Consider the following 23,510-nt stretch of genomic DNA (forward strand, 5'->3'; position numbering starts at 1 on the left):
TGATCAGAAGCAGGATTTCCCTGTGGACTGGCACCAGTGAGATCATGAGATACTGCATCTAACTGTTCTAATGGGAGTCTCTGAACACAGACACAGTGTTGGTCTCCGGTGAGAGACGGCTCCTTTTGTTTTATAATGAAGTGACTGTTGTTTTCTGTTTTTTGATCCATCTGCTCACATATGAGTGGGTGGAAATAACTGATTATAAAAATGGATGTGAAATGAGAAAATTGAGTGAATCCTCAAATGATTTGACTAATTTAAAGCAGATTTGATTAAAGCGGTTGTGATGTAATGAAATGCAAAACCACGTCTCATCCTTTTCTGCTTCTTTACATTCATCGTTCAACCTTCACAACACAAAGCTGCCGTTTATCGTTTTAACAATTTTTGGTTTCTCCCGGTGTCCTTGTGTTACGTCAACCTTGTAATACACAATCAGCCTGAACAGCCAGGTCTGTCAGAACATGTATACTGCAGTGATGCCCCATGAATATATAGTTATATGACCATATAACAGAAAACTGAATATTTAATCTCATTCACATTCACTCAAACAACAGAGAGAACAATAACGAACAAGGTTTCTGGCTTTTGGAAAATTGCTCCTTTAGGTTTTGGTAATCAGGAGAAAACATATTTAATATTCTCACCAACACACATCAAAAAGTATTCCACATCACACTTCTACTACAAGTACTATTCCATAGATGCCAGGATGTGTTCAATCTTGTGGTAATCAATTGCAGTATCTGTTTGAAATCAGACTACACACAGTCAGAAACACAGCCTCTGATTGGTTGACAGCCTCAGCTCAATGCATTGTGGGATTGCCAGTTGGCATCTAACCACCAAACTAAAAACAACAGTAACTTTCTTTTAAAACACACAGAAATGGATGAAATAATCACAGAACACATCCAGTGTTGGATTTGTCATTTTGGATTTATGTCTCCTAAAACACAGCAATGTTCAAAGCTGGATTCAAAACATTCTGAAAAGTATACGATCCTGAAAAAATGATGTCTCTGGTGTGCATCTTCTGTGTACTATGTTCTTTGATCTCGTACACAACCTTTTGGAAGGGAAGTAGCCTCAAGGGTAAATAAAATAACTGAAAAATATGGAATCGGATGAAAATGATTCCAAAATACGGAGCTGATAAAAAACGCACGTGAATTGAAAGAAGCCTGGGTTGTCTTCCTCCACTCATCACTCACAACATCCGACTGGCAATCGTTATGACTTCCTGCCAAGTTGTCAATCAAAATCCACGCCCACACACACGTGTGGATGGAACTCTTGGAAACCCGGTTGCATGTTGCATGTCGTCACGTCGAGCGTCTGGGGCCAGAAGAAGAACTGCATGTTGTAAAGATGGTGAGATGTTCTGAAGGCAGACCGAGAATAGAATGAGTTAAAGAAATCAAACTATATAATCACTTAAGACGTAAATTTATGTTGAGAAGGCAATATGGATCCTGCTTCACAAGAACATCAATCAAACATCACCGGCCGCTAGACTTCAATCAATGTTGTCCAGTATTTCACTGATATCACTCAAAGAGGCAACATTCAAACGATTATTACAGTTAGTGTCAACAACAATAACATGTTTTGCACTTTTGTTAATTTAATTATTATTTTATTAAAGCATATACTTAGTTACTTATCTTTAATTTGGGAAATTTACATTTAGTATTGCGATTTTGTCATTTCAGAAAAGCTGTATGCCCAAGTTTCAATGCAACATTTGTGCCAACCTGAAAACTTCATACAAAGAAAATTGGAAACAAACCTGAACCTATAGAAACTCCTGCTTAGTTGGTTTTTACAATAAATTCCTGAAAGTTAAATCTCCATAATTCCTTCACAACATCAATTTACTGCATCAGTCTCCCAGTGGAGCAAAGATGAACATAAACCCCGGCTGTCATCATTTTTAAAATCTGACACATAAAAAAAAATTGAGTCTCCTCTGGACTAATTACAAAGCCATGAAAGTTGGTACAATGTTCATAATGTTTTACGGGGGCTAATCTCTGTGTTTTTAGATTATTGATAACCGAACGTAATGAGCAGCTTGTGATCTAAAGAATAATTGAATACACATGTAGTTCAACAGCTGTTATCAGTTAAACTTCTGACAGAGACAGACAGAGAAGTGATGGCTGTAGAGAAATTAACCTTTTCTGTCATTTAGCCCACAGATATCACGTTTCCTGTGTGTATCTCTGAACGACCTTGTGAGGTAACGTTTAGCGACAGCACCTTTCAGATGCTATTTCTCATCCTTGTTTGCTCCGGACGGCTGTTCCACATGCTCTTTCATTGTTACGTCAATTTCTTGCTATTCTCCCCGCGGAATGAAGTATTGATCCTTCTACATTACACCAAACTCCCGGGGTAAACAAAAAAAAATACAGATTATCCCTTTCAGAAGGACAGACTTTTTATCATGCTCCTAATCAGAGTGATTTTCGTCTGGGACTTGTCGGCCCCAAACTCCTGAGCGGTCGCATCAGTATTCCGGCTCTGCAGGTGTACTCTCCGCTACCTATTGCAGCCGTGGAGCGATTGTTGCAGGATTTATTAATAAAAAATTCACTGGCCTTTTCATTTCTTTCCAACTTTCTCCCTCACCAGTGATTATTTTTAATCACTGGTGAGGGAGAGGCCCAGTTCTGTCCCGGGAAAATCCAGATGATGGAAAACATGACGGGAGGTGAGCTCAAGCAACCCTATATAAATGTCCTTGCTGGCAAACACCCATAAAAACCCCTCGCTGAGTGCAATTAAATTGAGACCATATATCAACACGTGCAGGCCGGATCGATAAAAGTGACATGCACATATATAGCTACAGCCGGGCGGTGGAGGTGGCAACACCTTTTGTGATTCATTAAGCCATTAATGAGGCATTTTACAACGTGTCATCTTGCCGATGATTGACGAAGCTTTATTTATTCCGACTGCAGCGTATGACTTCCACCCAGCCCGACTCCCCACTGGGAAAGGCCCCTTCATCATATCTTATCACAGCCCATGCTAAAGCAGATGCTGGGCACTGTGGCAGAATCTTAAGAAGCGACTAAGTAAGATATTCCTCTGCAGCCGTCAAAATTAATAACTTTAATCCGTGTGAAATTGGACACATTTGTTCAAAGGTATCAGATGTAAAGCGTTCAGCCTAAAGTGCTTTTGATCAGTCATGAAAAGGGCTAAAGCCTCTAATATCCCATTGTATTCATCTGATAATAAGTAGGAACTAATGTAATAGGAGCTTTTTTTTATCCGTGATTAAGTCTTTGGAAGTAGATTTGTGTAATAACCCTGATTTCAGAGTGTAGATTAAAGGTAAGACTGCGATGTGAGTCAAAAGAAGGGGCTAATAAGAGACGAGGGGGGGGGGAGACTAGCCGTCTGACAGCGCCGGCATTCGATCCCTCGCTGCACCTGATAGGGCAGAGCCCGTCGAGCAGCGCCAGCGTACCGACCCCAAACTGTATCGGAGCGAGTTGGGGAGGATCAGAAAGAGGAGACACGGAGATAAACATTGATTTGAATGCCAAGAATCCTCCGAGCTGCGCGGGGGGGTTAGTGTGATGCTGTCCAGGTGATGGATGGAAATGGCACGTCAGCTGCTGGAGTTGTGTTATCCAACATTACACAAATGTCCAGTTGTTATCCAACATTTTGATCGATTTCAACACAGAATCATTCTCAGGAAATATCCAGGCACCCAGGCTAAACTTGGATTAATAATGACGCACTCTAACCCTTCAAGGCTTGTGCTCAAATCTAATTGAATGTATGTATTTATAATACTTCAAAAACAGGACGAGAGGAGATAGATTCAGACTTTTTAGTGAAATGCACGTCTATATGTGAGAACCAGCACAGGTCTGACACATGCTCACCATGTTTATAGCTCTGCAACTGCCTTTTTTGGCATCATGCATATTATATATGTAGCTTTTATGTTTCCCATCAATACATGCATGCGCGGAAGCCCATTTAGGCATTTCTTGTACTGTATATATCTGGGTACAACACTCAATATTTCATGCATGGTTTAAGTTACCCAAAGAGACTGCACGTCGAATTCCCCAGGCGCTGCCGAGGCAAGCGACCTCATACCAGAACAGAAAGAGCAGCATGTATTAAATATGATATAAATATTGTCATCTACTCTTGTTTAATTAAATGTCCTTTTTCTAACTTGTTGCTGTGCACATTAACACTTTTTATTTGACGTGTAGCAAACCACTGTCTGTAAATAGGTTTGTCGTTTTTATATTTATTTGGTTTTGTTTATGTCACATCCCTCAGAGGAACAGTTACGGCCTGTGAGCTCCGGTAATTTAAACCTGCACTCGCCAAAAGCTCAGACTATGTGCTACTTGCTGGAATTACTGTAGGCAGAGAAATAATGAAGTCCTATGTTGATTCATTACTTCATTAAACCTCGGAGAAACAAAATGGATGACTGGGAACTATATGCATTTACAATTCCGCGGCCTGACACTGAGGTGTAATTGGAAAAATCCACCAGCTGTATAAAGCGGCTTCAGAACGAACGCCGCAACTTTTCCGAGAACATTTGACGTGTTGTCGTCTGATCCATGATGTAATTTGGTGAAACATCTATTCACTAAAACAGAATTGTTCAGTTTCAAGGAGAATTCTTGACGGTGTTGATCACAAAGCTCTTACACGACGCGGCTGAAGGTCCGGAGGAGACGGGCGCCAGGTTTGATCTCGGAGATTTGCAAAGTGTGCGACTAACTGCTGCAGGAATCCTGTTTGCACTCGTCTCCAACTATTTTGATATCCAGATTATCAAATCGCTCGATGTTGAACACTGTCATGAAATTATCATTGGGATTAATTGTAGGAACATTGAGAACAAACAAGAAATAAAAAGTACTTCTCAGAGCAATGCGGGTAATATCAGTTTGTGACTTTGCACATGTTGCTATTCTCCTATAGCTGTGAATTTCCACTTCACATCTATACAAGCCTTTGTTTATCATCCTAAATTGCACCTCAAGATCATAACGTGTCTATGTACTTATCTTTCCATCTATCTCTCTCTCTAACTATCTATCTATCTATCTATCTATCTATCTATCTATCTATCTATCTATCTATCTATCTATCTATCTATCTATCTATCTATCTATCTATCTATCTATCTATCTATCTATTTATCTATCTCTCTATCTCTCTATCTATCTATCTATCTATCTATCTATCTATCTATCTATCTATCTATCTATCTATCTATCTATCTATCTATCTATCTATCTATCTATCTATCTAGTTGATACTATATATAATGGAATGGTGCTGAAATGGAGCGTTAAAGATTCCCAGTGGATTATATTGATTCTCGAGGCCCTAAGGACAGTGAATGTATTTTTTTCCTCAAATCATTTGCTTTCCCTGCTCGATTTGTCATATTAGTATTTTTAAGTGGAAAAGTATTAAACTGAGCTCTTCTCTTCATGTTCTGTGGCCTGTGTGAACTCTACATTTGCATTATTGGACTCTACAATGGAAATGAGTGTATTTGTGCATCACCCACATTCTCCCACATAATGGGATTGGGCTCTGCTAGTGACCTCCAATGCTAACAAACTTTTTAGCTTTCATATTTCCTCCCTTTTTTTTTTATTAGCAAAGAGGAAAATAATGTGGGAAAATTAAAAACGCGACCAGCAACAAATAATATAAGCTGTTGACATTTATCCAGAAAATGTGCAATGTGAATAACCAGAAAAAAAACAACAACACAAGATCAATCGTAGGTCACTTCTCTGTAGAAGTGGAACTCATCTATATCATATCAATATTTTGACCTCATCATCATAATTATACTATTGAAATTCAGATCAATGAGAAGATGCAGAACTGGATTCAGCTCCAATAAAATGCTGAGCACGTGAACCTCATCGTCTCAACCCAGGCTGAAGGTCCTTGAAGAGCACGAGATACAAATACCTTCATTTCCACTAGAGGTTAAAAAACTCATTCTACCTTATTAATCAATCAGATTTTTGGAAATTCCTATTTGAAAGTGTAATGAAACTGTCAAATAACTATAGTGTGGCAGAAATATACAATTACCTTATAAAGTAACAGAAACAGAGAAATGTTATAAAACTTGAGTAAATGCACTTCATTCACATGCCGCCACCGCCTCATTGAGCTTCATCATCATCCTGTGATCAGAAAATCACACGATGTGTTCACTGAATCGATATCCTCGTGCCTCCACAGGGTCGATGCACAAACAGACACATGCAACACGATTTGATTTCAAATTGGAGCTCCAGGAGATGAGCTGGTATCGAACGTATGACGCGCCCCTGCTGTGGATCTGTGAGCCAGAGGAAATCACTGAAAAATACAGTATATATATATATATATATAAGTCTGAGACCACACTCCTATTGCAGTATTCTCTGCAAACACAATGCAGAACAGATGGAGAAATCATATCGATCACATGACCGTTTGGCAGAGAGTAAAAGAACTGACACTAATCATCATATCGGAGTTATGGCCAAATCACACACACACAGCCTGGAGGGTGATCCTGCTAATCCAAGCAGTCGATACTCAGGATCAGGGCGTCTGCTTAGCCTTCTTTCCTTCTCTTTTTTTTTTTTTTACCCCATTTGGCCTTTTGACGGCACTTGATTGATCAGCCCGGTCTTTGTCATTTGCCAAAATGGATGATGAGCAAAAAGAGCTGCAGTCAGAGGTATCCGCTGCCTTTGAGGGGCCCTGACCTTCAAGCCGGCGAGGTTGCCAGGTGCCAGACGGCTTCGACTCCAGAGGATCTCCACAGCGTTCCACCCCGAACGGCTGCACACACCTGCTTGAAGGAAATTAGGAGTTCGTCCATGTGGAGTAAACAGAATGTATTCAGCTTTCATGGGCCAAGAACCCAGAGGTTGATTTCACTCTTTGTTATTTCGAACACGATGAAAGTGAAGGTACTTTGATTCCCGTGGTTTCCGAGGCTCATATCGTCTGAATCTTAGTCTCAGTCATCATGAGATTCATTCTTTTTGTGGGATTTCTAAACTGTAAGAAAAACAAATAACACCATCAGCTTCATCCGTTACACCGACTGTATTTCATCTGTTTACCAGCTACAAAGACATTTTTCCCTTCAGTGGTGTAGGCTTCAGGCTGACGCAACTGCATGGCTATCAATGGTAGGAACCATATTTTCTGTCTCACCTGTGTTTCATGGTGAGACATTGGGGCAAACAGACAATAATTGGTCCTCTGGGGACGGACGGCGGTGTCACCCCTATCTCACAGGTCCAAGGTGTATCAGAACTGGGGATATTTCCCACAATGCATCAGCTATGTTAAGCTCGCTGCTGTGTGATGTAACTGCCCTTTTTCTTTTATTTGCAGACAGCAGCGGAGAATGGAATCAATTCCAGGCCCATACTCGCTGTTTCCCGAAGTGTGCATTCGGGTCCTATAGATACAGCAACACCAAAATACAAGGACATGCACTTAAAGGACCAATGGGTGAGATTTAGTGGCTTCAACCTTCCCTCACCTCTCCATCTCCAAACAGGCAGGAGAACTTACAATGACTTTCATGTGGTATCAATACAACCCCCTCTGGAGCCAGCTTGTGTTTGTCCACTCAGCGCAACTGTAGAAACACTGTGGTCCCATGGAAAAGGACCATGTGTGTGGAGCCTGACGTAAACTCTGGGTTCTGAAAGTGAAGCTACTACCGAAGTGCCTTATGTATTTTCTCAAATGACCAGCAGAGGGCAACGCCACAGGTTGCAAAAAAAGTCTGTTTCTATAGAAGTCGGAACAAAATGGCGTAACTTTTCTCTTCATGAACGTCAGTAAACATTATCCTGAGTAGAAGGTTTGAAGTCCTCTCCAAAACGCCATGATGTTCCTTTAGCTAGTTATGGTTCTACTTAGAGTCGAATATAATAGGATACCATGTGATTGACAGCTAGTTCCGTCCAATGGGAGCAGGTTGCAGGTGGAGGTGGGCGTGCGGTGTCCTCAAGCTCAGGCTCCACCCACTGCTTCTCCAAATATTTTAAGTTCTGGTTAAAAAAAAATAAAAAGGTAAACTCGAAGGTTTGAAGACCAACATATACGATATGAAAATATGAAAAAACTTTAATTCTTAGTTTTAGGTGATGAAACACAAATTAAGGGAGAAGTATAAATATTATGGTAAATACTGTTACATAAATTCTCTGAGTTGATTATACATGGATAAAGAATTCATGAGCAGCATCATCATTTCAAGCTTTAAATAATTAAATCAAAAATGAATTTAAATTGACATTTTATCATCTCAACAGGTAGAAGTGAACAGAGGTTGAAATCATGCAGAAAGCGAGCACATGTAAATATTCTCATATCCATTATAACTGAATATATTGAAAAGACATGACTGAGCTTTAATCACATATCTCAAAGAACAAACCTGTGTTTGTGTTGAATTACATTTTCCAGTTAATTGACCCTGAATTGGACGTTTCTAGTTCATTTTAATAGGAAGAGTCCGTTAATAAAAAGGGAATATTTGCATCACAACAGATGTTTAATGCAGCAGAACTCAACCCTCCGCCACATAATGAGAAAATGAGGGTATTGATATTTAAATGTGAAATCAAGTTAATGCAGTAAAATAATCTAAAACTGTGTTTGTTATTTCTCTTTCAACCTTAAAATGGACTCACTTTGAATCCCCAATAATCTTTAAACAGATTTAGATATTTAATCATGTCAGGAATACGATATTGAGTTAGTTTTGAGCTCCGTGGTTTCTCTGTATAATTGCTTCACAAAGTTGTTTTTGTTTCACTTCTTCTTTAAAAGGTTCTTGAGGTTTTTAATGCTCCAGTAACCGAATCTCAGATTGGCCAGGGTTTTATCGAGGATCTCCTTGGTTTCATTGAGAGGGGAAATGGACCTTAATTGATTCTTCTGCAATTAAACACCAAGACAGCGGTGGTTCTGTAATTGAACCATTAATTACAGCTCAGTCCGGTAATAATGGCTGCGCCGCTACAGAAGAAAGGTTTTAGTCAACAGCAGGGTTTCTCTTTCTTTGAATCAGAGCAGCACTGTACATGTTTGTTCTGCCCGGCCAGACAAGCTGAATGTTTCCCCCTCTGTAATTTGAATGAATTATCTCCGTGAGGGAGAAACAATAATTAGACTGGCACTGATGCCTCCGGGCAGGCGGAGCTCCTGGTGGCTGCTGTCGTTGTTTCACTTCCTGTTGACACCTGCTTCGGCCTCATTTCTAACAGTCACACGCTCGCTGAATGTCAAGCCGACGCCCTCTGGTCATGTATATAATCAACGGGTGTGCGTTATTAGTCGCCGTGATGAAGCATTATGGAGAAACGGGGTCCAGAACTTAATGTGTTGCCCGACCTCAGTCACATGTTTGTCAGAGCGGAGAATGTCAGAGCCGAGGTGCCTGAGAGCTGCCGCTGCCCTTTTCCCTCTTTTGCCTTCCGTGAGTCGTGCTCTTCCTTTTTCCTTTTGGGAGCATGCGATCAGACGGAGGGGGGGGGGGGGGCAGAAGGGGGGTGCAATCTTCGGAGCATGCTGTGGTGGATGTTTCTACCTCGCTCATCCTTCAGGATTAGTGTTTAAACCATGACCCAGTGGCTCGGGGATGATGAGAACACTATTCCAATCTCCTCCTCCTCCTCCGAAGGCTCTGCAATCCTCTGGCTGGACACAGAAAATGGAGTCCGTCAGTGATGACCCCCCCCCCCCCCCCCTCCAGCACCAACATCTCAAATTAAAGTTTCATTTTTTACATTGGTCCGTTGCCCAGATGTGGACGTAATCTGTACTGGAAAATATCACAGCTTGCGATTCTGATGTAGAAACACTGCAATTCAACGAATGTGACAGAGAATATTGAAGATTTAAAACTACTTCACACAGACAACCTCTGGCTTGAACTCCACCTCTACATATCCACTTAGATATACATGTTTAAATATCTATATAAATCTAATTAGAATAAGAAACCTTGTTAAGGGGAGAAGTTCTGCTGTCCTGGCAGCTGGTTACAACTCACTTCAGACTCTCTGTGCTTTTCCCTTCAATCTTTTCATGTTCGTACCGAAGCTTCTGTCTGGAGCTCGTATCATTAAATGTGGGATTATGGCAAACGACTCCACTGTAGCTTCACATCCAATGGTTTGTTTGTTGAAGCTGCTCCACTGACTTAAACTTAGCACAGCATGAGTCCAGCTCATTTTCTCAGTGATGTTAAATCTGTTACTGTCGGTGTTCGTTACCCACAGTGACGGTGTTAATTACAAACTTAGGGATGTTAACGTTTGTTTTTCACAGAGATGAAATTGTCTGCCTCACAATCAGTGTTTGATATATACTCAAATGTTAAATAACTCTTAAATTATATATCATTTTAAACATGATTGATAGAAATATATTTTCCTGCTCAGGGACCGAAGATGCAAATTAGCTGGATGGATAACTCTCCCTGTGGCGTCCATGGCGCCAGTTAAATAAAACAGCTTCAATAGAATTCAGTTCCTCTGCCCAACAGTCCCATTCAATTCAAGCTGCATCAGATTTCACTCACTCACTGATATCAGTCCCGTAAACGTGCCTGATGTTTTTCATCAGTGTCCAGATATTGTTCCGTCGGAAAACTGTAAAATGTTAAAGAAAATAAACAAATATTCCCAGATCTTTCCGCTCTGCACAAAAAATGTAATGTTTTCTTCCCTGACCCAAACCACATCCTTCCACTAAAGTTAATGGTTAATCCGCTCAGTTGTTTCTGTGTAATCCTGCTTACAAACACACAGACCGGGGTGAAAACATATTCTCCTTGGTGGAGGCGAGCACCAGAGCAAATATAATTCTCTGTGGATTGTAGCACCAACTATAATGACCAACCAGTATCATCCTGGACCTAATAACATGATACTGGTTTGTTATAATCCAACAATCCAATAGTTGTATTACAAACCTGAAACTGATCTGTTACACTTTACACCCAAATGTCAGATATCCGTCTCCCACATCCCACATGCTTTGAGTGTCCCTGGGCAAAGTTACTGAAGATACCGATTCACAAATGTGCCGACAGTGTGCGAGTGATGAACTGTATGATAAAGAACGTGCTGCACACAGAAGCACTTTATTAAGATTAAGATTAAGATGCATTTCTTAGTCCCAAACACATTCACAGACATGCAAAGGCACAATCATGCAGGTAGGGAAATTTAACCTCTGCTTTTAACCCATTTGGTGCAGGACACACAGAGCAGTGAGCGACCATGTACGGCGATTGGGGAGCAAGGTGCCTTGCTCAGGGGCACTAGACAGGGTAGGGAGACTCTTGGATTTTGGGACAGATCAATCCAGGTTCGTCTTTTGTTGTCTCTCCAAGGAGTCGAACCAGAGACCTTCTCTGCCCATTGTCCAATTTTCTGCCACTAGACCACCGCCTCTCCTGTTAATGTGTGTGTGTTAGCTTGTGTGTGTGTGTGTGAGTGCGTGGATGGATGGAAACTCTGTGCTGTGAAGTGCTCTGAGTGGTCATCTAGGCTAGAAAAGCTCTACAGAAAATACAGACCGTTTACCAGTAAAGCAGACACATCTCAATCCACTGCTGTGTTTTGACCGTGGCCTCAGAGAGCAACTGTCTTACACGAATAATGATCATGTGTCTAATGTGCAACGAGGAGAGTCTTGGATACAGGAAGCAAAGTTTGATGCTGTTGCTTGGATGTTTATTAAATCGAGGAACATAAAATTCAGACTGACATGGCAGGAGGGACACGTGAATGATCCAAACATCTAAACTCAGGAGGCAAATCTAAGGAACGGAAACTTAAACTCCTGGGAATGATCTTGGAGAAAATTGTATTTGACATGAATGTTGACTTTTTGGTTTTGTCCATGTCCTGTCCACTAACATGGAGGATGCAGCGATCCACCGGAGGGCGATCAAGATGCTTTGGCTTCACTTGCAGGGGGCTGTAGTAGTGATGGACACACAAGGTTTGCAAATTCAAAGTAAAACAGGAATTAAAAGTACAAATTTATATAAAAAAACAAATAACAAGAAACAAGTAATGAAATGCAAATTTAAGGTTAAAAAATCCCAAAACAAGACCTGTCAGTTTCCAGGAAATTACCACAAAGAAAATCATAAGTTCATAACAGGGCCCATCCTGACACCCAGAACATAATTACTTCATTAACCTTCACCTCCGTCTTCCGCTCACCTGATCTAAAGTGTGTTTGACTCCTACAGCTGATTAGCATCTGGTTCAGAGCCTCAGCAGCGTTTTCTCATCGCACGTCATTAACGTTTTCAGATCCAGACATTGAGGGCTAATTGTGAGCTGCTCTAAGTGAGTGTGAGTTGCAAATTACTTCTCTCAGCACTCTGACATGTATAAGGAAGTCTGCTGTCGGCTGATAAGTTGGACAACATGATGAGAAGTCATCCGTTGAATCCTAAATGTTCCTTCCGCCCTCTGGGAACCCAGAATATCAAGTTTTCTCTTTTATCATCAGATAGATTTTAACCAGGTGTGTTACGTTAAACTTGTGTTTTGTTGTTTGTTGGTGTAGGTGCGACCATCTCCAGTGCTTAAAGTGCTCGCTGCAGTGCTACACAAACATCCCTGGCCGTGATGTTTACCTGCCAGTCGAGGATTCACCGGACTGCTTTGTGCGGACACTTCCTTTGCTGAACCCAAAGGCAAAATATTCTGTTTCCAAAGGTTTTCCTCTCGAAGCAAGACACGTTACAAGTATGGACACCCTGAAAGAAGCCCATTCAAACGCTTGTTATCTTATCAACTGATGTGTCTTTAGCATTTAGATCAATCCACCATAACTGGAACCTTCTTAGATAAAGAAACTCTTTGTACAGAGACCACTACCTGATCTGATTCTCCAGAGTGGAAAAACCTTGACGCCTCTGTGTCATTTCGTCCATGTTGTGTAAAAATGACAGCAGTGGCTCTGAATGGCAAATCCCTATTAGCAAAGACTGAATGTGACACTTCCTGTGTAGTGTGTTGAAAGTGGGGGGAGGTCAGATTCGTGCATGACCTTATCTGCATCGTACGTGACCTTATCTACGCATGACTAATGTTGGAATAACGAAATGTACAGGCTATACATGTGATTTACCGTTTTCATGTAGAGGCTTCATGTGCAGAACGAACTCTGTGTATAAAGATGGACGTACGCATTTCCACTTCTGTCCACCGTGCAAAGTTTAAAACCAAGTTTACCTGAAACATCTTGCTTTCCGTTTTGCTGCCCACGTTTTCAGGTTACAGCTGTTTCCTCAGCCTGTGGCTCACAGAAAAATAAAGAATGAAAATTTGCTGTCACCACAGTTTCAATGTCATATGTCCCAAACATTTGCACCACTTCCTCTTCCTGTTTCAAAGTAAAAGCACCTTAATACAGGCTATGCTTTCTGTTGACTGAATCTATGTCCTTGTCATTGTAGGACTGGAAGATGCTCGGCTTTAAACTATAGTGTCCTGGTGTTGTGTTGAGTACAGACCTTCTTACACTCCAGGAAAGAGTCGTTGTGTAACAGAAACCTTACGTAACAGACGCCCGTCAGACGCAGCAGATCCAAGAGGTGTTAGACAGTTACCCTTATCGAGAATTCAACGATTAATGCTCTTTGCTTTGTAGCACATGCATGTCCCCGTGTGAAACCCTGGATCTGGACCCCGGCCTCCGCTGCTCTCCTCCTGCCCTTTGTATAACCTCCGCTGTGCTGCCTGCTCAGCCCAGCTGGGGCCGGCTCAGTGGCTCACACAGCTGTGCAGGAGTCGGCCTAGAAGCCACTTGTTCAGGGACCTGAATACGATTCAGTCCTCCACCCAGTGCTTCCTGCTTGAATTCTACTATCCAAGGTCCCTGAAATGCGGTGCCAAGGCCAAGGAGCTTCCTGTCTAAGCTGCTGCCTTTTTCCCTGGTTGAGGGGGTGGGTGGGGGGGGGCGGGAATAGATCGACTACTGTGCCTTTTTCAAACAAAGAGAGAACACTTCAAAGAACCACTGATCCCCCTCAGCCCCATTTCCACCACTTGTTTACTATCGTGACAACTAAAAAGAGTTTAGTCCCTGAGAGCGGTGTTCTGCGTGAGCAATTACTTTTATCCGTGAAAATAATAATGTGTTTTGTTATTTTTTTACTCAATAATGAACATGCCATATTGAAACCACTGCGTTTCCTGATCACCTTCCTGCTCTCCGAGGGTTCGATGTCATGCATTTGAAATGAGCTGTTTGTGTTTAGAGCTGGGACGCCGCTTACTGTCTTCATTAGAAGGGAATCTGCGTCATTGTGTGTACATGTGTGATGACGCCATGAGGAGAGTCTGGATGCAATCGGACACGTCTCATCCTGAGGTGAGCTTGTTTAGAATCGACAGTTGGATTAACTCTGACTCATGTAATCTGCTAAACCCTTTGCCGACGGTGAGAAGACTCATTAAACATTCAGGTTGTTTTTCCTTTTTTTTAATGACCTACATCAAATAGGCAGTTTTTAAAAACGTGAGACTGAATAATTGACATCGCTTTAAAAAAGAAAAAGAAAAAGAGGAAGTGATTCTTCTACAGAACCAAAAAACAGTCTTATAGCATTCCTTTGAAACAGGAAATGCTGTCACCTCGGGCGCGTTTCAAAAAAACTTTAATTGAATGCTATCAAACGTGCTGTCAATACCGCTCACTGTATATTCTGCAAAGTGGGAAAAATTGCTGTCAGTGTCCAAGAGCCCAGGAAGAAAAAAGAGACTCTTCCTCTCATCTCGTCCAATCAGAGGCGCACGCGAGGGGGCTGGCGAGCCGAGGGGGAGGGGGGGGCGGGGAGGCAGAGCTTCTCCTTCTAATGACTATCTGGTGGGTGTTCTCCTGGAGTCGTGACTTGTTTTTTCTTCTATTATTCCCTGAGTCCTCTATCCCTTCAGTCCCTGGGCGAGCGCAGACCCCGGCTCAGGGAGTAAGACGTTGCTGCAGAGTCGCGGGGGGGGGGGGGGGGGGGTTTGTCACGGCCTGGCGTCGGAGGCGGCTAATTGGATCCAGTCGGATTGACCCCAGATCCATTCCCCCCCCGATCGTTGCTGTGACCTAATCCCTCCGACTGGTCCCCCCTTTTTGACATGTATAAATGCAACGCCTCCATATTATACACTGAGAGTGACTTTACGGACACTGGTTCCAAATCAGCCACTGTGACGCTGGACGTCCATGTGGTTCAACGTCCACAAGAAGACAAAGAGAAGGAAGAATCAAGGGCACTGGAGCTCTTTGTTCCATATTTATATATTCACTATAACGCCAAATTATTAAAATGCATTCCTTTGGAAGTTCCATCATCTGCCAACTATCCATAGGGGCCGTGCCGTGTTCCCCTCTTTGATATACAGTCGGCTCACGGTTTTCCCACCATGTTTCCTCCATTGTGCAACTTTAACTCTTTTGAACTCCGTGATGAATCTCTGTAACCTATTTCCCCCCCTCCTTATCTGTTCCACGAGCAACGCAGCACGGATCCAGGTATCCAGGAGAAGGAGAGAGGGAAGGGAACATGGAGGGAGCACATAGCATCTTCTCACCTAATTAGCAGGCAAGAGATAAAAGGCTGTCATTCATAATTGAGGCTGGCGGAGGAACCCTGTCATCCCTGAATTTGCAAGTGAGAATGTTGGAAGCTGCACGATTCCTGCCCTGCTTTCATCTGCACTTGCATGGGGAAGAAAATCTAAAGGGCTAGACATGTCGGTTTCACAGGGTGGGAGTGAAGGGAGATTAAGCCATTGTGCTTCATTTAAAATAAATCCTGGTGATATTCCCAAACATGCACCGTCTCCCCATTTCTTGTTCAAACGCAGCTGGGTTCTTTTTGCCTCCCTTCTTCCCCGTCTCATTGTTTTGCTGCCGAGGGGCAGTAAACATGAAGCGCCTCCGATGATTCGGTTTGGTGCAGAGCAGGTGAACTCGCTCGGTGGAGTTCCACCGTGTGTCAACACTTTGCAGAGAGATGATCAATATACTGCTCCGGCAAGGGCTGGTGTGCTCGGCTTCCCACATCTCCACAGCGCCGGAGCAGGTTTTCAACACTTTTTTTCCATCTGAGTCACGACAACACGTCTGAGATCCTGGTTCTGCAGCAGAATTAGCTGACTGCGACTTTGCTCCACAACAGTGCATAATGATAAGTTAACAAGGGAAACCCTCCCTCCATCGCTCTCCTCTGCGGCTGATCCTCCTTTTAATGATAATCTAACACCAGATTCACTCTGTGGGGATAATGTCAGCTTACTGCAGATCTCAGATCACCTACAGAATAATATGCATAACTCAGGTGTTAGGAATAGATGGGTTAATGGGAGGATGTACTCGTGAGGTATGATCCAACAAGATACATGATAGTGCTGTGAAGGGAAACTACAATTAGAATATTTGTATTTTCAGATATATATGATCATTAACAGCATCAATGTAATTTACTTTACTGAATCTAAAGTCATCATAGAGTAAAAGGATTGTACATGTTAATATTTGATGTATTGTAATGTGCATATGGTGTGTTTTCTATAGTTATTTGTATTTATATCTGCTTTGTTTTATTGTAATCCTCTAATTTCTCTGAACATTGTTAAAACCACAGTGCAAACAAAGTGTAATAATCCTTATTATTGTTTTATTTTCATTTTTTTCAGCAAAATAACCGCACCACCCAGTCTTAACACTAGGCTTAATGCACACAGCACCAGGGAAGATGGTAAAGACATAAAGGTTATTGGGTAATAATAGAATAAATCAATGGATAATTGGAAACTATAACCTATAAGAAGCACAGAAGTTCACCTCGACTCACCTGCAGGTGTGTGTCGACCTCGAGGGATCGACTGGAAACAGCCATAATATTGCTGTAGGTCACTGTTTGGAGGTAACCACTATAAATACTGCGATGCATTTCCTAAAAATCAATTCTGTCTGTGTTTGTCAGTTGCAGCTGCTGTGGAGTTTTGTGCACAAGCTGCAAAGTGCCAGACGTCTCACCTGAGAATACCATATATATATATATATATATATATATATATATATATATATATTCCAAGGCATATGGTTGCACAAAAAATACGCCTTAACTCAATAGTGTTGTCAAACTGTGTTCAGTACATTTAACTTTTATTCCGTCTCTCTGTCAAAGCACATTTTACTTCCACTGGAGTAAAATGTCTTTTAGGGAACAGGACTTTTACTTTTAGCACCACTTTCTTATACTTATTCCACTCTCGGGTTTGGGCTTAAAGATCGGAGCAGTAAGATGTCCAGTGCAGATGGAGGAGGACAAATGTATTCTGAAACCTGTCCAGATCTTACATCTTTAAAATATTTGACTGCACGCTCCACGCTCTGTGCCTCATCCCTAAAGGAATTATCTCGGATCCATTTGCTGCTCCGTATTTCCTTTGCAAGGGGCAAACCCGAAAGTAGTTGCATGAGTTTTATATTACAGTGTAATAGTCTGTCTCTAAAGTATAACCATTCCACGAAAAAAAAATAAAGATCCTGCAGCAGTGAAGGGCTGCATGAATTCAGAATGCCAGAATAAAAGCATGCGGGGAAATCACTGTCTTGTGCTGTAGCTTGAAGTCGGCACACTCTGTCAATTTGATTATAGTTTTTCCGTTCGCACGCTTTACGATCCACATCTCAGGCTACACTGAGATGACAATATGGGCTTTGCTACACATAATCCATTTTAACGACCTAACAAACAATCGTACGTAGAATTTTACTGAAAGTCGTGAGTCATAAACACTTCAGTCTTCATTCAAGGAGATGGTCTGTGGCTGCAGTTTTTTAAAATTCAGCCTCACAAAGACGTCCTCCCTCAGCTCGCTCTTCCTCGCCCTCTGTCATCTGTTTTTAGTGGGCAGCGACTGAAACCCTAAAAAACACAGCTTTAATTTTAACCTTGGCCCAACACGGTCAATAATTAGCCAAACAGTGTAAAGCAGCCAGCAGCGTCCAGCTGTCTAACACAATCTGATCAGGGATGAACAGCGTTCTCTAAAGATTCTTTAAAAGACTTTATGAGCCCTAGAAAAACTAGAAAAATAAAAGAAAATAAAAAAAAGGGACTGGTTTACTGTCACATTACTTCACTAACACACAGTTTGAACACACAGGCCACAGAAGCGAACACATTCACAGCTGCCATGCAATGAACTCTATGCTAATAAGAGGATTAACCTGAGCCACTTCAGAGACGAGAATGTCACATAACATTAGTTTCAGAGAAACCAACCGTGGCTGGTGAGCCGGCGGATGGAGAAAACTTTCATCATGTTCATTTGTGCAAAAAGAAGAAGAGACAAGAAGTAGAAAGTGGAGAGGGTGAAATTTATTCTCAACAGAAAGAAATTAAGAATATTTCTATTATTTTCAACTGATCCGATGAAAGGACCAAATCTAAAAGTGTGTCAGTCCACGTCTCGATGTTTTCCAGTGTTTTGAACTCATCTCCGAGCCCGATGGTTCCTTACGAATACGTAAACCTTTAAAATGAAAGAAATATATACTTATATGGGCCGTGTCTATCAAACGTGACTCTATGTGAAGTAAATCTTCCATTGGTTTAACTTCTGTATTTTAAAATACAGTCAGTATCTACTTCAATTTGAATTAAATTACAGTCCTCATTCCTGAACCCTTTGTTTTGGGCTATTTGGGCCACATTTGATGTTTTGCAAGTGGGCCACTTTAGGCTCACTTGCCCAGGCCACCAGAAGTACCACATCCGTCAGCTATCTGGGAACTCAATCATTCCAAAGACACTAACATGTCATGGACCCATGGAAATTAGTAAGATATTCTTAATTTAATACCGAACATTGGGAGAAGTAAATGTCTCTCACACTGTTCCTTTCAAATGGTTGTTTTCAGAAAAAGTATTTTCATCAAAATAAAATTATTGTAAGGAAAAGTGACTGCTGTCTGATTTGGTGCCATTTAGTTTAGTTTCTCTTTGTGAATTCGTTTTTGGCAGGAGAGTAGTTTCTACAAATGATGCCAAAGTGCCTCTGTCTCCACGTTTCCTCTTTTTGAGAAGAGCCATTTTACTTTAAAAGAATGCATCAACAAAATCAAGTCAAGTCTGGCTAAACACCACAAAGTTTTTGACTTAAAAAAAGGTGTACTATGAACCATAGGGAAATTGTGACATGTTTCATATGCAGCCTTTGGTATTAGAACATATAGGGAACAAAACGGAGATGCCCTGGGAACATGGGGTCTGTATCTGTCTATATAAATAAAGCTCTTTGTTCCTGGGCATCAGATAACACAGGTAAAGATGCGTTTACCTAAACCTTGCAAATCGTTTAATTTAAATCCATTCAATTGTTGCAATAGAAACTTGCTCTTATCTGACTTCTTCTAATGAACAGCAGGACTACTGTCCAGGAGATATCGTAGAAGCTTGTGTGTCTCCAAACTGCAGAGGCCCTATTCAGCAGCTTCCATAGCTCAAGGTGCTTACTGCCTACAATGAGGGGACATGAAGGGAGGGGGGGGATATAATTCAGTTTAATATTAGTTTGTAATTCTTGTGTGTGAACACTGGACAAGAAACAAACTCAAAACAAGGCAATAATTTACAAGTGGCTAACGACGGGGCCCCGGCTCTATGGGCTCCATATATCTTAGCCGGTCTGCTATTTTCCCACTGTCCTGTTTGCTCAGGCTTCTAATGAAAAACAAATCTTCTTCTGAGGTTCCCTGGCCTGCGGGGGGGGGGGGGGGGGGGGCGACTACACATCTGTGCACTGCTGATCAGCCTCTGCAGAAGTGGGTCACGGCAAAAGACTGCAGCCTTTACCAAAAAACTGTGTGCGGGGGGGAAGATGCTCAATCCGTGGAACTGGCATAACTCAGCCACCTCCTGCAGGAGCATGGCTCATGTAGGGCCTGAGTGGACGCTTTGCATGACCCACACATATCATGTTATTGTAAAACATGAGCAGGAGTCTTCATAACCAGTGTTGATGTGAGTTAATCTGCACTAATTATCTCTTTATCTGTTACATTTCTGTGAGTAACGTTAAATAAAGAATGAAAGTTTAAAGCACATTTATCATACTTCATCAATCTAACTGTATTTATATAGCACCTTTCATACAAATGAAAGTCAATATAAAAATGCTGGCAATAAGACTCTATAATAACATTCAGGCTGCACCTAACAATCAACTGCAACTTTCCCTCACACAAAGTCATTCTCTCAAAATCTGAACCTTATTTTTAGACATCTTTTTTTTTGCCTCGTGGCCCTAATCCAGCTCCACACCCCCGTCCTGTCTGCAGACTTTCTTGCTTTCTGCTCATAGTCCCGGCCGATGCACTCCCATCTAAGTGCTTATCCTGAGTCTGTTTGTTCTGATTGCACTTGAATGGCCCCCGTGGCCTGGCTGTGGTGTAACGGCTGCCTCCCTCCGGGACAAATAGCCTCTCACGAAAGGAAGGGGGGTGGGGGGGTACAGGTCCCTGATGACCCTCAGAGGAGCCGTGTTGAGACTGCGTCACATTTCACCCCCAAAGGCTTTCTGGGGGAATTGGTCTTCCTGAGAGGTTGAGGGGATGGTTGCCTTTTAATGGATTAGCTGTGACTGTCCAAAAAGTATTACCCTGGACTGACGGAGCACACAGAGAAGTTTCTGTCTTGTTTTTTGCCTTTTGTTTTCTTCCACATCTTCCTCCTGATGTGATGATGATGAGGCTCGCTGCTTTGACAGATGCTGTCAGTTTCAAAGGACTGATTAATTTGCTCGAGGATACAGTGCTTTCACAAATTAAGCAAATGTGTTTTATAACTTTTCCTTTTCATTGAAGCTTAAATCATGCACAGATAATTCATCATGATTCGTGATAGCTTGATGGCTTCTATTCCCATCAATCATATAAAAATTGCTGTCATTATTGGGAAAAGAAAACACACGTAAGAAAACGTAATAAATTCTAAAAATCCCTGTCATGTTTTTTAGGGCCCAAGCACTGAACAGCAGGAGACAGTGGTAGGCCCTACTGAAATTGTGAGGATTGTAAGGAGACAAAGTGAAACTCCTGTGAGAGAATGTCTGAGGCGGTTCCTTCCTGAAACTCCACAAACCTCAGTTTTCATGTTCAGTCTCTGTCTTTGCAGCTTTTCTGAACTAAAACAGCTTCATCGCAGAGAAATTAGCAAAGTTTTCTTACGTGTGCTTTAATGTATTTTTACTTGTGTTTTTAATTTGTGAAGCCCTTTGTAAGTTGGTTTTTATTCCGTTGAAAAGATTTGTTAACTTTTCTGGAAACTTTGAAGAATGTGAATCTTACAACCTGTGCTGTTGTGAGCTGAATGTGACAGTTCCCAGTGCAACTATTCACTTGAGATGTGATAACACAGATAAAAACTCACAACCAGCTCCTCCCAGTCAGGATATGTCTGTGTCTCCTCCCTTCACAGGTGTGTCAGTGTAAGAACCAGTGAACAACAAGCTGTGAGCTGTGGGAGCTGAGTCACTGCAGGGAGTGAATGAGAGGGGGAGGAGCAGAGATCTGTTCTATTCAGAGGAAGTGAATCTGTTCTGCAGTCTCTGGCAGCAGCTGAAATGGCGCAACAAGAAAATCAACTGGACAGAGAAAGATTCTGCTGTTCGATCTGTCTGGATCTACTGAAGGATCCGGTGACTACTGGCTGTGGACACAGCTACTGTAAGAGCTGTATTAACACCCACTGGGACAAAGGGGAGGAGAGAGGAAGCTACAGCTGCCCTCAGTGTAGACAGACCTTCACACCGAGGCCTGTCCTGGTGAAAAGCACCATGTTAGCTGATTTAGTGGAGGAGCTGAAGAAGACTGGACTCCTAGCTGCTCCTGCTGATCACTGCTATGCTGGACCTGGAGATGTGGCCTGTGATGTCTGCACTGGGAGAAAACTGAAAGCTCTCAAGTCCTGTTTGGTTTGTTTGGCCTCTTATTGTGAAAACCACCTCCAGCCTCATCTTCAGTCAGCTCCATTGAAGAAGCACAAGCTAGTGGAGCCCTCGGAGAAGCTCCAGGAGAACATCTGCTCTCGTCACGACGAGGTGATGAAGATGTTCTGCCGCACTGATCAGCAGTGTATCTGTTATCTCTGCTCTGTGGAGGAACATAAAAACCACGACACAGTGTCAGCTGCAGCAGAAAGGACTGAGAGGCAGAGAGAGCTCGGGCTGAGGAGACAAACCATCCAGCAGAGAGTCCAGGACACAGAGAAAGACGTGAAGCTGCTTCAACAGGAGGAGAAGGCCGTCAATGGCTCTGCTGATAAAGCAGTGAAGGACAGTGAGGAGATCTTCACTGAGATGATCCGTCTGCTGGAGAAAAGAAGCTCTGATGTGAAGCAACAGATCAGATCCCAGCAGCAAACTGAAGTGAGTCGAGTCAGAGAGCTTCAGGAGAGACTGGAGCAGGAGATCACTGAGCTGAAGAGGAAAGACCATGAACTGAAGCAGCTCTCAGACACAGAGGACCACAACCAGTTTCTACACAACTACCCCTCACTGTCACCACTCAGTGAATCTACACACTCATCCAGCATCAGGATCTGTCCTCTGAGGGACTTTGAGGACGTGACAGCAGCTGTGTCAAAGGTCAGAGGTCGACTACAGGACATTCTGAATGAGACAGAGACAGAGATTTTACAGATTGTGTCTCAAGTTGATGTTTTACTGCCACAACCAGAACCACAGACCAGAGCTGACTTCTTAAGATATTCACAGGAAATCACACTGGATCCAAACACAGCACACAAATATCTGTTGTTATCTGATGGAAACAGAAAAGTAACATGGACAGGTAACGCACAGTCTTATTCTGATCATCCAGACAGATTCACTGATTTTTTTCAGGTCCTGAGTAGAGAGAGTCTGACTGGCATTGTTACTGGGAGGTGGAGGTGGAGGTGAGAGGAGCAGTTTATGTAGCAGTCACATACAAGAATATCAGCAGAGCAGGAGGCTTACTTGAATGTGGTTTTGGACTCAATGATAAATCTTGGTCGTTATCTTGTGAAGGAAACAGTTATAACTTTCGTTATAACAGAATCAAGACTCCAGTGTCAGGGCCTGTGTCCTCCAGAGTAGGAGTGTACCTGGATCACAGTGCAGGTGTTCTGTCCTTCTACAGAGTCTCTGACACCATGACTCTGCTCCACAGAGTCCAGACCACATTCACTCAGCCTCTCTATGCTGGAGTTATGCTTAATTGTTCTGGAACCACAGCTGAGTTCTGTAAACTGAAATAGACTTGAGTCATTAAAAGCAATGATTTAGATACTGTGTGTAAATCTTTAACTTCTTTTGTCTCCATGTTTGTTGATCAAAGTTCGTCGTGGTGACGTTTCTGCTCCGCAC

The 23,510-nt window shown here is 42.3% G+C and overlaps 1 pseudogene; it reads left to right on the forward strand.

Annotated features, from left to right (window-relative positions):
- The first annotated feature begins 21,700 nt into the window (after positions 1-21,700).
- The window catches only part of LOC133938032 (tripartite motif-containing protein 16-like), a 2,475-nt pseudogene continuing 665 nt past the window's right edge, over positions 21,701-23,510 (forward strand).

This window comes from Platichthys flesus, chromosome 3, assembly GCF_949316205.1.
Source record: "Platichthys flesus chromosome 3, fPlaFle2.1, whole genome shotgun sequence".
NCBI lineage: Eukaryota > Metazoa > Chordata > Actinopteri > Pleuronectiformes > Pleuronectidae > Platichthys > Platichthys flesus.